This window comes from Pelodiscus sinensis, chromosome 21 (assembly GCF_049634645.1).
Source record: "Pelodiscus sinensis isolate JC-2024 chromosome 21, ASM4963464v1, whole genome shotgun sequence".
NCBI lineage: Eukaryota > Metazoa > Chordata > Testudines > Trionychidae > Pelodiscus > Pelodiscus sinensis.
The window spans coordinates 13182697-13200885 of record NC_134731.1 but is presented as its reverse complement, the minus strand read 5'-3'; the positions used below and the strand labels follow the sequence as shown (position 1 = coordinate 13200885).

Below are 18189 nucleotides of genomic sequence, written 5' to 3'. Positions count from 1 at the left end.
TCGTATTCGAAGAGGACCTTGACATCTAACAGGTTATGGACTGTTCATGGTGTGTCCGCAAATGGCTGATAAGGCCGATACGGGCACGGAATGTTCTACCACAGGTCGGGCAGACGTGTGGGCACCACTGTTGCAGCTTTTGCAACTCTGGCTTTACGGAGTGCTCGCTTCTCTTGTGCTATGGTTGTCCTTCTGGCTTCAGATGTTTGACAGCCTTGGTAGATCAACGTGTGCCATGTTGATCGGTCTTGTGCCAGGGTCTCCCAGGAGGTGGTGTCAATATCCAGGGACTTGAGAGAGGCTTTAAGCGTATCTTTGTATCGCTTCTTTTGTCCCCCGTGCGATCGCTTCCCTTGAAACAGCTCACCATAGAAGAGCTGTTTAGGGATGCGATGATCTGGCATCCTTGCAACATGGCCTGCCCAGCGTGTCTGAGCTTTCATCAGCAGGGTGTAAACTGACGGCAGACCTGCTCTAGAAAGGACTTCTGTGTCTGGCACCTTATCCTGCCACCGGATCCTCAGAAGTCTGCGGAGGCAAATCGTGTGGAAGTGGTTCAGTTGCCTAGCGTGCCTCCTGTATACAGTCCAAGTCTCACTGGCGTACATCAGGGTAGTTAACACTACTGCTCGATAGACTTTAAGCTTTGTAGCAAGGCTTATTCCACGGCGGTCCCACACTTTGGTCAACAGTCTGCCGAAGGCAGAGCTTGCCTTGGCGATTCTGCAGTTGACCTCGATGTCAATTGTCACTGAGCGGGAGAGGGTGCTGCCAAGATATGTAAATTGGTCCACTGCTTGCAGCTTTTGTCCCTTCACTGTGATGGTGGGCACTTGATGCTGAGCTTTTGGAGCTGGCTGGTGCATCACTTCGGTTTTCTTTGTGTTGATGAGAAGGCCGAAGTTGTCGCATGCTGCTGCAAATTTGTCCATGCTGGCTTGCATTTCCTGCTCTGATCCAGCATTCAGGGCGCAGTCATCAGCAAAAAGGAGATCTCGTAACACAGTCTCTTTTATCTTGGTGACAGCCTGGAGTCTTCGCAGGTTAAACAATTTCCCATCGGTCCTGTATCTCAGTCTGATTCCCAAGGAACTGTTCTGAAAGGCGTCTGACAGCATGGCTGAAAACATTATGCTGAACAGGGTCGGTGCCAGCACACACCCTTGCTTGACGCCGTTTGTGACGGGAAAGGCCTCTGAAGCTTCTCCATCATCCAAAACACGAGCCGTCATGCCGTCGTGGAACTGACGTACCATCAAGATGAATCTGTCAGGGCACCCAAACTTCGACATGATGCGCCACAGACCTTCGCGACTGACAGTGTCAAAAGCCTTGGTGAGATCCACGAAGGTGGTGTACAGTTCACGATTCTGCTCTTGACACTTCTCTTGAAGCTGTCGGGCTGCGAAGATCATATCCACCGTGCCACGCTCTTTGCGGAAGCCGCACTGTGTCTCGGGTAATAAACCCTGTTCCAGGTGGTTAATCAGACGATTCAGCAACACTCGTGCAAGGATCTTACCTGCGATGGAAAGCAGTGATATTCCTCTATGATTATCGCAAACTTGTCGATTTCCTTTCCTCTTGTAGAGGTGTACGATAGACGCGTCTTTCAGTTCCTGAGGAATAGATCCTTGATTCCAGAAGGACTGGAACAGCTGAGTGAGTTTGTTGACAAGCACTGCACCACCACCCTTATAGACTTCCGCTGGAATCGCATCAGATCCTGGGGCCTTGCCACTGGACAGCTGGCTGATGGCCTGTAAGGTTTCAGTCTCTGATGGTGAGACATCCAGGCTGTGGTTGATATCCGCCTGGGGCATTCTATCAATCGCCTCATTATTGATGGAAGATGGGCGGTTCAGTACGGATTGGAAGTGCTCAGCCCAACGCTGTAAAATCAGAGCCTTCTCAGTAATGAGAGTTGCACCATCTGAGTCCAGTAGAGGGGAACTCCCTGAGGGCTGAGGTCCATACAAGGATCTAAGGGCTTCGTAGAACCGTTTGGCATCGTTTCTATCAGAAAACTTCTGGATTTCATCTGCTTTGGCACTCAACCAGGAGTCCTGCATCTTACGAAGCTTGTTCTGTACGATCCTGCGAATGTTGTTGAAGGCATTTTTCTTAGCTGTTGACGATGGGTCATTCTGGTGAGCACGGTGAAGGCAATGCTTTTCAGCAAGTATGGCCTTGATCTCTTCATCGTTTTCATCAAACCAGTCCTGCTGTTTCCTGTGTGAGGGTCCAAGAACCTTTAGTGCAGAAGAGTGCACAATATCCCGGAAGCGTTCCCAGTCCTTCTCAGCATTTTCCTCTAATTGCAGCTCTAAAAGTTGGTTGCCAAGATCTTCTGCTAGTAAAGTTGCTGTGTTGGGGTTCCTCAGTCTACTGACATTGATCTTTTTCATCACAGCTTTGTTTCCCTGCGGACGTCTCTTTGGCTTGATGCGAAAGCTTAATTTGGAGATGATAAGTCTGTGGTCAGTCCAACAGTCAGCACTCGGCATGGCCTTGGTCACCCTTACATCCTGTCTGTCTTTCCTCCGCACAATGACATAATCAATGAGATGCCAGTGCTTAGAGCGTGGGTGCATCCAGGACGTCTTTTTGCGAGTGGGCAGGCGGAAGATGGTATTGGTGATGATCAAATCATGAGCCGCACATGTCTTCAGTAATAGTAGGCCATTGCTGTTACATTTACCGATTCCATTTTTTCCAATGACGCCATCCCAGGCAGTGTGATCAGATCCTACTCTCGCGTTGAAATCGCCAAGTAGAATCAGCCTGTCAGTGCGCTTCACGGATGAGAGTAGGGCATCGAGATCTTCATAAAACTTGTCCTTTACTTCATCCGGATTCGTCATTGTGGGCGCGTAAGCGCTGATCAGTGTGGCTTGCTTTCCTCTCGGTAGTGGAAGATGCAGTGTCATGAGTCGGTCATTCACGCCCTTGGGAAGACTGGCAAGTTTGCGGACAAGATGATTCTTAACCGCAAAGCCAACTCCAGATTCACGACGTTCGTCACTGCTGCGTCCACGCCAGAAGAATGTGTAACCACCTCCTGTTTCCATGAGCTGACCTTCATTTGCTAGACGAGTTTCACACAGTGCCGCAATATCGATGTTAAATCTTGTGAGCTCTCTGGCGACCAGGGCTGTTCTTCTTTCTGGGCGGTCTGCTGAAGGGTTGTCCTGAAGCGTGCGTACGTTCCATGTGCCAATAGTGAGTGGTGTCACCTTGCATTTTGTTCGAAATTTTATTGTTCGACCGCATGAGATGGGATCCCCTCCAGCCGCGGTAAGCTGGCCAGGGTTCTGTGAAGCAAACAATGTTTAGGGCACCTTTTCTAGCCCCTTCCTCTTACTACGGAGGTGAGCAGTGCAATCCTAAAGAGGGCTGCTCAGTCACTCAGGTAGACACCGAATCCAGCTGTTGCTTCCACCAGCAAGAAGACGACCATTAGACCTGAGCCGCCTGTGTGCAGGTCCGCGGCTACAGCTCCCAGTGTATCCACACCTGCTGCTTCGTCGCTCGCCCGTCGCCACAGGACTTAGGAGATGTCGAGATGTCAAGACTTGCGCGTGAATTGGATTAAAGTGAGGGAGAGGTGCGCATAGTCAGCCTCACTCTCTCTTCCCAGATTCCATCTTACTCCAATGGCAGGACTAAAGTCGAGACGGTTGGAGATGGGCTGGGCGCAGTGGTTGACCAGGGCATCTTTCATGTCTTGCCGTGCTCTTAGCGTACCACATCGCTTGCAGAAACCACCTTCATGACCGTTGGTCCTATTCTAGTAGGTCTCATCCGCTCGATCCGCCGGAGTCTGTCTTCACATGCTCGGGATAGACAAGTCCCTATCTCACCGAAGGTCGATGACCCGACGGCTACTCTCAACCTGGTTTAGCCAGCCTGTCGAAGCTGTTGCCCGGGGTGTGGCCGCTGCACATGCTACAGCTACTAGGAGCCACAGGTGAGAGTTGAGTGACAAGTGGGGACCAAAGGTGGACGAGCTGCCCTAAAAGGACACGACATGCCCGTACATCAGAGGTGCTACCCCTCCCTGAACACCCCATACACCCCGCCTGCTGTAATACCTTGTACATGAACCTGAGGGTTTCCTGGTGCCTGGATTTTGACCAGAACATCTGGCTGAAAAGGGACCCTGGTGGCTCCAGTAAGCACTGTGTACCAGGCTGTTAAAATCTGATTGGCGGCATAGCTGGGCTAAAGTAGGCTTCCTACTTGCTGTGACTGTCCCCAAACCAACAACATGCCCCCTCCTACAGCTCCTGCACACAGAGGCAGCCAAGAGACTCTGCACGCTGCCCCCGCCCCAAGCACCAGCTCTGTACTTCCCATTGGCCGAGAGCTGGCATCCCCAGCCAGAATCCTCAGCCCCTCCCACACCCAAACCACCATCTCAGCCCAGAATCCCCTTCCACACCCTGAACGTTTCATTTCTGATCCCACTCCAAAGCCAGCCCAGTGAAAATGAGCAAATGAGTGAGGGGGGGTCGAAGAGCAAGGGCCTTGGAAAAGGGGCAGGGCAGGAGGGTTCTGGTTTTTGTAAGTAGAAAGTTGGCAGCCCTTCTTCACTCCCTGCCCTGAGATAGTGACCCCTAAGCATCTGATCCAAAGCTCAATGAAGTCAATGGATAGTCTCCCACTTCTAATGGTTTGAAAACTCCACGGGGCTTTGTTTAAAATAAAAAAGTGAAAAGGTAAATGCAAACTGGCTGTTAGATGCTATTAATCCATACTCATTGCAAAGCCATTGATGATTAGTCGGTGCTCATTGGCTGTTGGTATTAAGCTACTGCACTTATCCATTGCTAACGGCTTGGTTCAACAAGCCACCAAGGCTACAGCAATGCGCTTAGCTTTAGGCACGTGCTTAAGTCTTTTGCTAACAGGGCGGGAGTTATACATGTGCTCAAGAGTTTTACTGAACTGCGGCCCACTGTTTTTTATTTAGAAAACTAAAAGCATTCAAAGAAAGAGTTGTATTTGTGTATTAAACACATGACAAATATTGTCCAGGCTTTTATGTGTTCCAAATGGTTCTAAGGTCTCTCTATCTGGAGGAGGTGTGTGTGTGTGTGTGTGTGTGTGTGTAAGACAATTTTGAAAATAGTTGGAGAGCAAATTCATGCTGGTTTATATCCTGTTCCTTTCTCCCTCTCGCTTGCATACACATAGGCAAGCCATTGGGATGCAAGATCTGTGATCACTAATTGGTAAATTGTATTTCTTGTGAGCCAGACATAAGAACAGCCATGAGAAAGCACTTGACTAGGCGTTTCAATCAGTGCTGAATTTGATTCAGACTTAAGTGGGTAGCAGGTTAAACCAGTGCTGTGAATTTTCCAGGGGCCAGCTGTGGTTCTGTTTTCCTCATTCCGCAATATGGTGTTATGTCGCTTGTAATTATTACTGATAGAATTATTTGGTGTGGAAATAGGTACCCAGAGATAAATGTCTATCAGGGATGGTTTAGACAGTATTTGGTCCTGCCATGAGGGCAGGGGACTGGACTCGATGACCTCTCGAGGTCCCTTCCAGTCCTAGTATTCTATGATTCTATACTGTCCCTGTGGCTGATTGAGCAGTTAAAAAGAATGAATGATGAAAAGCCCACGAATGACGCTTGCTCTCACGTTTCATATTGGAGTGGGGAGGGTTGTTTTAGTTCTTAGGGAGCACAGTAAACCACTGCCTCCACCCCCACCCCCGCCCGCAAAATTGATCCTTGAATTGAAAAGGCCCAGGAGACCATTTGCTTTGTATCAGAAGAATGGAGCCGTTCACCTTAATGGCCCTGAGACCTTGAATGTGAGATGATTTCCATGTGGCTGAGAGGTTGCCATGATGTTTTCAGTGGCATTCATTGCCATTCATTCACATGACATGATATTGTTCTGGGTAAGAGTGGGTCAGGACCAAAACATCCAGTGAGGTGTGCAGGGTTGGGCTCCGCATTTACTGGCCTGACTATACAGTGATCTGAACCTTGTACCGTGAAACCTCTGTTATCCAGCACTCTGTTAACCAGAAAACTTTGTTAACCGGCATTGCCCCCAGCCACAATACTGTTACATCTTCAGGTGCACAGGCCTGGATTGGTTTACCATGATTGGCTTAACACAATTTTTATTTAACATTTAACTTAAAATAGAAATGAGACCAATTGTCTCACACTATAAAACTACCAATATCAAAATCTTGAGCTTTACTATTATTGTCCATTGGTTTTTCCATTGGTTGATGGGACCCTCAGATAACCAGAATTTTTAGATAACTGGAATGCCCTAATCCCCGAGTGTGCCAGATAACACAGGTTTTGCTGTATGTTTATCACACTGCCCTGCTGATCAGCATATTTTCCCCACTTCTAGCAAGTATATGACTGTGGAAAGTCAGGGCAAGGGAGACTTGAGCCCTTTATGATGGTGGGTTTTGTATTTTTTTTAAATCCTTCTTGTTCTATTCATGCGTCATTGTAGGGATGGCCCTTCATACGCTGCATCTGGAGCTGTGGGTTACCTAAGGAACTGCATTTTGCAAGCAGAAAGTCTGTGTCTGAGGAGTGACAAGCTGATTGCCACGTCTTCACATAGTTGGAGTCAGCTGGGCCCTGACAGGAAAGCTGGTGTTGGTCCTAAGAGCAATATGGGTTCTTCAGCTTTTGCCATTTTTATTACATGCCTATAATAACTGTGAGAAATTCTATGGCTACGTCTACACTGGCATGATTTTCCAAAAATGCTTTTAACGGAAAAGTTTTCCGTTGAAAGCATTTTCAGAAAAATCGCGTCTAGATTGGCAAGATGCTTTTCCGCAAAAGCACTTTTTGAGGAAAAGTATCCGTGACCAATCTAGACGTGGTTTTCCGCAAAAAAAAACCCCAATCGCCATTTTCACGATCGGGGTTTTTTTGCGGAAAACAGTTCTATGCTCTCTACACTGGCCCTTTTGCGCAAAAGTCTTTTGGAAAAAGTCTTTTGCCCGAACTGGAGCAGCATAGTATTTCCGGAAAAGCACTGATGATTTTCCATGAGATCGTCAGTGCTTTTGTGGAAATTCAAGCGGTCAGTGTAGACAGCTGGCAAGTTTTTCCGCAAAATCAGATGATTTTGTGGAAAAACTTGCCAGTCTAGACACAGCCAATATGTATTAATAAACGGAACAGCCACATTTATGGGCAATGACTTGGATATGACATTGATCACCTTCTGTGGGATTTTGTGTATTGTCCAGAGGAATTTCACTGCTGTTAATCTTCTTATCAAGTCACTCCTGGAATGACGGTGCATGGTTTTAAGTCATGTAACACAATCTCTGCGGAATATTTTGGGTGGAGGCGCTGGTGAGGAACAGGGAGGGGATAAAATCAGTGTCTGCAAGTTATATGCCCTGAATTATTCCACTGAGCATGTGGTAAAGCTGTGAGCACTAGGGATGTCAATGTGGTGCCAACTATATAATCAACTGATAAGCGCAGGCTTATTGGTTAATCTTCTTGACTACATGCATTTCGCCTCCCCAACCCACTTGTTGCCTCTGTATCAGAGGCAGAAAGGAGGAAGGATGCAGAAGCTGGCTTAAAAGCTTAAAAGCTAGTTCCCCTCAACAGTGGCTCTGTGGTGCTGCCTGCCCTCCCCTCACCTTGCTGCTGCCCAGATAGGGGCCGCTGCCACTCCGTGCTGCTGCCTCTGACAGGGAGCTCCCTGGGAGTGGGGCCAGAATGCACTGGCTGCCAGCCCTGCCTCCGGGGGTCTATCAAATAGTTGTGTAACCAATAAGACTTTTCAATGACCTGATATCTAACATCCCTAGTAAGCACCCCGCCTGAGTTTGTGCTAGAAGACGACATTTAAGTTTAGTAAGTTAATTTTCTCACAAGGAAATACCTTCACTTTTATCCGACTCTTCCACAACATCTATATTTCACTTCACTCTCATTCTTAGGGCATGTGCAATATACCTTCGGTGGCACGTGTCCAGGATTCAGCACCACATTTAGTCCACTGGTTAGATTGTCATCTTCCTCGGCCAAGGCCGGGTAGTGGTGTGCAGAGGATGGTTTGGGGCAGCTGCCCAAAGCCCCATGCTTTTGGAGCCCTATGGCAATATGCCTCAACTGTCCTATGTACAGAGCATTACCTGGGAGGCCTGGGGTGAGGTGCCAACAGAGGTTAGTGCCCTCCACTCACTATGGTGGTGGGAGACAGAGTGACCCTGCAGCCTGCTCTGGTGCCTACCTCCCAGCCTGCTGCACTCCACTACAGTGGCAGCAAGTGGAGAAACCTGGCCCCGGGCCCAGGGCACTCTGCTTCCTGCTGCCCTGGGGAAGCAGAGCGCAGAGGACTGGGAAATGGGTTGCAGGACAGGATGGAGTGAAGAGGAGCTGAGCAAGCTGCCATGATGAGTGTGGCATGCCTGACCTCTGCTGCCACCGTGTGCCAGGCTCTCCAGTAAACCAGCAGCTTGTGTCGCTTAGGAGAGGCCTTGGACTGGTCTAGTGCTCAGAGCTGAGTTGGTCTCTGAGAAGTCCCTAGTGGCAGGGCTGGATTAAACTCTTCATCAGCCTTAGGCACTCTCATAAGTGTAGGCCCTTAAATTAGACTATATAGAAATGTATAAGGGAAACATGCCCAATCACCTAGACACTTAATATCACCCACTTTAATTTTCTCTCTTGAAAGTGAGAAATTCATGGTACTTCATTTCAAAATAACATCCATTTTGCTGTATACTACCATTAGAGTTAGGATTCTCCTGATAGTAATTGGCCGATAAGGAGAAAAGTGAGGTGATGTTGCCACCGCTACGACTGTATAACCCACAGAGCAGTGCATTGCTCCCCAGAGCTGATAACTTGGCAATATCGTGTCTCAAGATTGTTCAACATCATTTACGAAATAATAGTACATTGGCTGATGCTGGCCATCCATTTCTGCCAGAAACAGTGTTTAATAGAAGCCTAGGGTTTCTGAAACAACTGAGAAATGCAGACACCACAGTAATAAGCAGAGTTCCCACTAACATTTTCCATCCTTGGGTGGGTTGAATTTTCTTATGTACACCACCAGCACAAACAAAAAACCTAGATATAAATATATATGTAAGCAGGGCTGAACTGCTGCTTGCTATCAGCCAGCTAAAAGGACAGAGCTGCCCTGGGGTGGGTGTGCCCACTACAATTGTTTAGCTGTGCAAGGTAATTAACTGTTAATTGTCGATATGTAAATACAGTTCATGCCAGGATGGGAAGGGAATACGAGGTGTGACTATGTAAATCCAATTCAGCCAGGGCTGATGGAGGGTCAGTGTTGGAATGGAATGTGGTGTATTGTAAATAATTTGGGGATGTTATGGGGGTCACGAATCATGCTACCCCTAAATGTGGGAACTGTAAAACATGCCACCAATGCTTGCAGGAGAGACACCACCATCATGGTAAGAAGTCTCCAAGGAACAAGCCTCCCCCCTTCCAGAGTCGAGTGAACTGAGCTGGGAGGAAGGGTTAAAGGGCTTGAGTCAGCCTGCTTCACACCTGCCAGGTGTGAGCTGTAAGACTGTCTCAACCTGCCCCTTTCCCCTTTTGTTTTAAGGGCAGACATAAAACAGACTCCATGAGGAATCTTTTTGCTAGTCCAGTGGAAGCTGGAATACTTTGCCAGTCCAGGTGGTGGCTAAAGAGTTGAAATCACAAAGAGCTGAAATCACTGGTTTGGCTGGGAGACAGACCCGTTGCAGCCAGCGAGGAGCCAGTGACCAGCAGTGGGGCATGGAGCGACGGCAGGTGAGGACCAACGACCAGCAGCATGGCGCTGAGCGGCAGCAGGCACGGAGCGGTGGCAGGTGTGGAGCGGCAGCAAGTGAGGAGTTGTGACCAGAGGCATGGCATGGCTGGTAAGAGCAGTGGCAGATGAGGAACGGTGGCAGGTGACCAGCGGTGCGGCACGGCAAGTAGGAGCGGCGGCAGGCGACCAGAGTAGCATCCGGTGGCGTGGAACGAGACAGCTGGTGGAGCGTGGCAGAGTGACTCGTAAGGTGCCCCCTATCTATTCCCCTACCCCCATTTCTACCCAGGTTGGGAGGTGAAACCCTGCGGGTGAACTTTTGGACTCTGAGTGGCACTGACCAGGGACAGAGACTTTTGGGGTGTCAAACTTTGGGACTTTGGGTGATTCTTGGCTGGGGGCGGGGGCTTAGCTCATGTTTAGGTTATGAACTGTTTGTGGTATTTTCCCAAGTTAATGCTGTATGACTTCTCTCTCTGTTTCATTAAATGTTTTTTTCCTACACTCAGACTCTGCGCTTGTGAGTGGGGAAGCATTGCCTCTCAGAGGCACCCAGGGGTGCGTGAATTTCCCAGGTTACTGGGTGGGGGCTCGAGCCAGTTCTGTGTGAGATGGACCCCAAGATTTTGAACCCGGCCCTGGTTGCTGCCAGGCCTACCTGGCAGAAGGGTTACATATATATTAAATAGCTTGTATGTATGGAAGACAAAAATTTTAAAACAAGGGATAATTAACAAGCAGTAATGCTTATGATGTTTATTTAATATCAAATAAAAAGAAAATTAACTATACCCTTGGACTACATGTAGTTTATCATCCTAACAACTCAAGCTAGTAAACACACCAAAATGCCTACTATCCCACACATAGCTCAGCTTTAAGATGCTAAAGCAATCTGAGTCAACTGGAAATACTCATGCTCTCCCTGCAAATATTAATACAATATTTATTTATACTGGAAAGGATACAGGCTTATACAGCTTCTCTGGGATGACAACTCTTAATTTGATTAATAGTGCACAAACACAGAGCAGTAAAAATAAGCAATAAAGTCACACAGAAAGCAAATAAAGCCACAAACAGGAAAATAGGAAGGGAAGTAAAACATCAGGTGATGGGTATTTTAAATGAATGTTTAGGATCACTATGTAAATGAAACAGACCTGTGAACCCAGATAAAAGTTATCCTTGTTTGAAACTTCCACATTGGGTGTGTCACCAACTCAAAAAGTAGACGCTCCAGAGCAGCACTTTAACACATGGTGCCAGAGGATACAGCACCCTGGCTTTGCTAATATTTCATCAGTATGAAACCAGAGTAATTGAGCTCGGAATCTGTCTGATGCTTCATGAAAGTTTATGTTTTCCGCTTTATCAGAGAAATGAAGGGAAAAATGAGTGGTCTAGTCTCTATCTAGAGACCAAGCTGTGTCCACCTGTGTTACCCAAATGTCACTGTGCTATTCACAGTCAATTATGCAATCTTCAGAAAATGACTGTCTCTGTTCTATGTGCTTTGGTCAGCAGCAAAATGATTAACACAGATGTTTTAACTTGCCACTAGGTTAAAGTCAACACACCTGTCTGAATGGAAGCAGTTTGCATTTTGTGGACCTATTCAAGGCTTTCTGCAGACTCCGAGGGACATACTGGAGAATGTAGTCCATTTTCTGCAGGTTTCTGAGGCCCATTTTTAATGTATTTATGTGCAATTGGGAAAAGGCCCTTTTTCTTTAAGTCTTTGTAATACAGGAGAATGGGGCCACCAAATAATAAAATGTAAAACCTTTGGATTTCAAGTACTTGCCCATCAATAGTCTGTATCCTTCCATTTACTGTCTAATCACCACTAGTGTTCTTTTTAATAATCTAGCCCTAATCAATATCGAATCTTTATTTCAATCGTATCCCAAGAGATGATGTTTGTCATAGTGTGCCTCAGGCTTCCTATGATTTCATCCTATGTATAGTCTCACTTTTTGTAATATGCCTATTATTCTGCAAACATTCTATGAATGACCTGCTTAGTCTCCAGCCGACTGCCAACAAATTTAAGATCCAGCAGATGAAAGTAAATACAAAGAGAGCAATTTATGGGTTTTTTTAAATTAGGAGTTCCTCTCACTTTTGTTTCGATCATGTTTTATCTGATTTTATTTTCTTTGAAGTAATGCTAACCTTGCTGTTGCTAGTACACTGAAGTGACTGCATAAATAGCAACAAAATCACACTGTATTTGTAGTATCTGAAATATGCGTGATGTAGATTCTAATATTGATGAATATGGGAAGAAAGAAAAAGCTCTGTGCTTTGATTTTCATCCACCTGGATACATTTCCATCTACCTGAATACCTCAGATGCATAACACCACTGAAATAATGGGGCCAGAGGAAGAAAGGAATTGCGATGCTGAGCAGATCCCCAGTCCATCTAGTCCAGTATTTCAGAGCATGGTTTAAGAAACGAACAGCAGGCAGATTTCTGATCAGTCAATAGAGCTGAATTGATTTACCCCCAGCTGAGGCACTCCCTCCCAGCATCACATATCTCTGCAATGACAGAAAGGGGTATATAATATTCCATATCAAATGATAAATTGCATTTATCCTACAAAACTTTATATTTTCTATTCACCTTTACAATGTCAAAAGCAAAGTGCATAGCAAGCAATAAAAGCTTAGTAGGGCTGCCATGCTGGGGAGCAATATAGTGTCAGTTTGAAAGCTTGAATAATAAAACCGAATATTCAGAGGACTATAAAGCTTTGAAGTTAATAGGTTCCTGTGCCAATGTCCAGAAGTTAGTTTTAAAAACAACACTTATGGAAAACAATATCTTCCTGGAGAATTCAAAGCACAAATGTCACTTTTGTAATTGGAGTTGTATGCATTACTAAAAATGTACCTATCTGTATCTTTTATAGCTTTACAGACTTCATTGTATGCAATAATATACTAAGGCTACATCTACACTACAGCGTGGGTCAGTGCTCTGAGATTAATCCACCAGCAATTGATTTAGAAGGTCTAGTGAAGACCTACCGAATCGACAGCAGATTGCATTCCTGTTACTCTACCCTAGATGAGAAAAGTAAGGGAAGTCAATGGGAGAGTTTCTCCTATCAATCGCTCATGGTGTAGACCCCACGGTAACACAACTTGTCATACATCGACTTCAGCTACATTATTCATGCATAGCTTGCATAGCTTAAGTCGACTTTCTGCTGTAATGTAGCCTGCTTATAGAGTATCATGCTGGAGTTTATGGATCAATCCAAGCAAATTACAAAACACTTAATAAAAGTGACCAGAATTTTAATAGGTGAAATATTCTGCTAAAGAAAAACTGCCTGAATCTTTTAATATTTTTTGAACTTTTTCCTGTCCTGAATCAGAGCTAACAGTTGAAATAGTAGAAAATTTTTGAAAACTGAATCTTTATTTATAAAAATTCAGATTAAGGTCAAACATTTCATTGTGGTAAAGTTTTTGTGATTTTTTCAGTGCAAATTTACAAAAATTTCACAATAGTCATTTTCACCTTGAAAGTGAAACTTGGTTTCAATTATCTTAACGTTTTTTCAACCACTTTTTTTTTGGAGGGAGGAGATATTTTGTCAAACTTAACACTGTTTTGCTCAAAATTTTGGTTTCGACTAAAGGTTTCCCTCCTCCCCCACGCACACACACACAGGGAAATGGTGGTTTACTAGAAAATTTGACCAGCTCTAATCGTTAGTGCTGTAGAACCATCTTCAGATGGTATATGGCTCATCTGAAATCAAAGAGACAGAGCCTCAGTTCATGTAAATTGTTACATGATCTAACCTAACGAATCCAGGTGAATCCAGGTGAAAGGCTAGCCTATTCTTCACTAATGGTATTAGTGATGATCTATATACAATAGTTCCAGGCACTCAAGGTAAGGATGCATCTATAATAGAAAAGAAAAGATTAGATGAAACTAAGGGGACCAGATATTCTGAATTTTATAGGGCCAGTCCTGATATTTGAAGGTTTTTCTTTAATTATATAGGCACTTATTATTCCACAATCTCTGTTCTGATTTTTCACACTTGCTATCTTGTCACACTAAATGAAACATTCAAAGTAAACTTCCTTTTTTTTAACATTGCAAATATTTGGGGGGGAAAGTGAGCACAGTACCCTTCATATTGTGTTGTAATTGAAATAAAAATACTGGAAAAGGAAGAAAAATCCAAAATATTTACACAAATAGTATTCTATTATTAATAGTGCAATTAATCTCAATTAACTTTTTAAATCACTTGACAGACCTAATGTAAACTATGAGATCAGCTGCTATGGGTTTTTCTTTGTACCGATTACCTTTGTATTGCCTGTCACTGAAAAGTACATTTAGCCATTTTGTACACTTGTTTATTGTAAGTATGATTGTTATTAGTATATTAGAATATTAGTATATTTGTGTCTGGAAAGAATTGGGTCTCCATTCCTAAACGATATAGCATTGTAGCACAGTGTCCATGGGGGAACTGGATTACTTCCTCATAATAAATCGGATCAAAGGCCAAACTGTGGGTTTGTGTATGGAGGGATTTGTGAGCTTTTTGGAGTTGGGATTTTGTTTTATTTTTGGAAGAGGCAAAAAGATTATTGCAGGGGAAAGCAGGCCAGCATGCCCCATGCTGTTATTATGCTTCCAGCCTTTTAAATAGTGGCATGGGTGTTTTCTTCTTAAATCAACTGTGCATTGAGACACACAGTGAACAAGAGAGCCTCTATGCAACAAAGAAAAAATGACATTCAGAAAATTTAAATCCTTGTCTTAGCAACTGAGTTTTAAACTGTAAAAAAGACATTTGTTCTTGTAGCTTTGAGGGATGTGACATTGGCAGACCAGGTAACAGCTCATGCAAGGCTTCTAGGACCCACTGAGCAGTGAGAAGCTGAAAACAAGCCTGGATTATCCATGTGTTAGCATTTTAAAAAATAGATTTTAAAGGATAAGAATGTGTTCAGACTCAGTGGACTGCTTGTCAGAGGCTTCATGTGTGGATTTCATTTTTGACATTTCTAGCCCAGAGTATAAAATTATACTGAGGGTTTGCTTTGTAAACTTCTGCCATTGTATAATTCACCTGTAATGGGGTTGCACTTACCTCTCACGAGCACCCCTTCCCCAGCTACTTGCCTGAGCTCTTTGTCTCAAAGTCCCAATAGCCCTCTATCCTGGGTTCTGCAGCTCTTCCTATCAGCTAAGCTAAGTCCTGGTCTTCAGTTGCTACCCTAGGCTACAGTCTGGTGTGCACTAAGCTCTCCATGGCACTTCTGCTCCTTCAGTCAGCCAGATACCTAGTCTACACACCTTGAACTCCAAAGAAGAACTGACAAGCTCTGTACAGCAGCCTTCTTTATACTGACCTGCTGAGCCCTGCTTGGCTACCTCTCACCTGCCACTCCATGGCGCTTAGAAGTTTTCTCTACTGCTCTCTTTCTGGGGAGGAGTGTGTGGCAAGGCCTCCAGCAGAGAGCTCGGGGGTCTAGTCCACCCCATCACATCACCAAACAAGAAGCATTCGTTAATGCAAACTTCTAGTCCTGTCCACAAGAAGTACCAATGAAACCAAATGAGCCATTGTGAAGTGTCAGAGGTTGATTGTTCCCCTAATGGGCAGCAGATTTTAAACAAATAAAAGGAAGTTCTTCTTCACACCGCGCACAGTCAACCTGTGGAACTCCTTGCCTGAGGAGGTTGTGAAGGCTAAGACTATAACAATGTTTAAAAGAGAACTAGATAAATTCATGGAGGTTAAGTGCATTAATGGCTATTAGCCCAGATGGGTAAGGAATGGTGTCCCTAGCGTCTGTTTGTCAGAGGGTGGAGATGGATGGCAGCAGAGAGATTGCTTGATCATTGCCCATTCAGTTCACTCCCTCTGGGACACCTGGCATTGGTCACTGTTGGCAGACAGGATACTGGGCTAGATGGACCTTTGGTCTGACCCAGTACGGCCATTCTTATGTTATGTTCTATTGTTCACTCTCTTGAAGAGGAGGTTGACGTTTGTTCCCTCGATTTGAACTCTGGGGGAAGGAAATAAAAATTGTTGACCAGAAGGAACTGCTGCATCACTGTGCTACTTGGGATTTAGAGACGCCAACATTTCTAAGCATAAGCAAGGAATACTCAGGCTGCTTGCCTTGGGCCAGCTCTAAAGAATGTAGAAACCTTGCAGGTTGCAGAAACTTCTACAGACTTTTGTTCCACTGGGGAACAGAGTTTATTCTACACTCTTTCTACAAAGTGTAGTTCTTTCTGGTTTCATACCGATTAACATAATTGTATTTTTTACAACCCCACTAGAAGTGGATACAAACATGGCAGTGCAAAAGACCTGAATGATATATGTGGCTCATTGTTTTTTACAAATGTGCCTTCTGCAGCAGTCTCAGTGCTAATTGCTAGCTGAGGAAAGGATCCACTTTCATTTCTTTCTGCTTTAATAATATCCAATATTCTCTTGACATTCCAGCGTAGCTGGTACAGTAAGTAAACTGGTCTTGCCACAGTGCAAAACAAACCGTTAATTTTATACCATACTACAGGTTGAATCCCTCTGGTTTAGGACTTTCTGGTCTGGCAACACCCGTGGTACAGAAGGACAATGGATGTTGCTGGACCAGACAGCCTTGGTAGCTGGGAGTCTGGAGATGGAGGGGCCAGCAGCTGGGAGCCTGGCTTAGTCTAGCAACAGAGTCAGGCTGACAGCCCAAGACAAGAAGACCAGCTGGGGCCAGCAGTGGAGTCTGGTGACCTGAGCTGGCAACGGGGTCAGTGGCCAGGAAGGAGCCCAGGAGGAAGAGTCCAGAGGCCAGCAGCAGAGAAGCTGGATTTGACCTCCCCTAGTCCGGAAAACTCCCGCATTCAGGACCGGCTAGGTCCCGAGGGTGCCGGACCAGGGAGGTCGAACCTGCAATTCCTTTATTTGCTCTCACAAAGTACTATCCAAAACTGTAAAATTCAGTACTGGGGCCTGATGGAAAGATGACCCTGGGCACCAGTGGCCTTTGGATTAGGCCTTAAATGTAGTCTGCTGTGGGGCAGGCTCTCTTCTGCTTTAAGCAAAAAAGAAAAATAACATATTGAATCAAAATGCAACTCTTCCTTCCTCCCTCCCCTTCTTACTGGCAGGGCAGAATAAAGGAAAATGCTTGCTAAGCACTTCAACCTGAATCCTTTGTCTCTGACAATTACTGTGACCTTTGCTGCCGGTCCATGATGATTTGGCACTGAGTTTGCAGCGTAAGAGCAGTGAGAAGCTTCTGTGAATGTGATGTAGCTGGAAACCAGGCAAAGCCAGATTCAGGAGTGACTTGCTGAAAATATAACATGCAATGCAGCTATTGTGCAGAGTTTTCGTTTGTTTCCATGCAGCTCCGTGCCCTTCAGCTTTCAAAGATCTGTGATGTATAATGTACAAAGGCACTGGTTGGAATCCACATCTCTGATTTTAAAATCAGAATTCAGGGTCCTTTGCCTTAGTAATAGAATCTCCTGACCTTTTTAGATGATTATTCCTTGCAGGTGACAAAGGGGCGAGAATCGTCTCACTAAAACCTCTGGTCTTACTCTGTTAAAAGCATTGATGTCAACTTTATCATTTTTTGCTGCCGGTGCCATTTGTCATGTGTTTTCAGAAGGCACCGGCCTGTTCATCTCACACACCTTCTTGTTTTGCAGATCAGCATCCAGGCTAGGCAATTCAGTGAGAACTCCAAAGGATGAACTACAGAATCCTGCCAACAAGACAAGGTGACAGGTCCCGTTTACTGATTGGATGGAGTGAGGTGCACCTTTCCAGTTGGTTTCTTGGGGTATGAGAAACCAATTGCCCTTATCATTATATCTACTATATATTTGACAGAGTTTCTCATAAGAACATAAGAACGGCTGTACTGGGACAGACCAAAGGTCCATCTAGCCCAGTATCCTGTCTGCCGACAGTGGCAAGCACCAGGTGCCCCAGAGTGGGTGGACCGAAGACAATGATCAAGCGATTTGTCTCCTGCCATCCCTCTCCAGCCTCTGACAAAGAGAGGCCAAGGACACCATTTTATCCCCTGGCTAATAGCCTTTTATGGACCTAACCTCCATAAATTTATCTAGCTTCTCTTTAAACTCTATTATAGTCCTAGCCTTCACAGCCTCCTCCAGCAAGGAGTTCCACAGGTTGACTACACGCTGTGTGAAGAAGAACTTTCTTTTATTAGTTTTAAACCTGCTACCCATTAATTTCATTTGGTGTCCTCTAGTTCTTCTATTTAGGGAACTAATAAATAACTTTTCTTTATCGGCCCTCTCCACACCACTCATGATTTTATAGCCCTCTATCATATC

At 45.2% G+C, this 18189-nt stretch overlaps 1 long non-coding RNA gene across 1 annotated transcript in view; it reads left to right on the top strand.

Moving 5' to 3' along the window:
• The window catches only part of LOC142819264 (uncharacterized), a 56851-nt gene extending 39033 nt beyond the window's left edge, over positions 1-17818 (top strand). Inside the window, exons 2-4 of the long non-coding RNA XR_012897090.1 lie at positions 9615-9915; positions 11371-11482; positions 17533-17818. This is a non-coding gene — a long non-coding RNA (uncharacterized LOC142819264). The remainder of the gene's footprint in view (positions 1-9614; positions 9916-11370; positions 11483-17532) is intronic.
• The last annotated feature ends 371 nt before the right edge of the window (positions 17819-18189 follow it).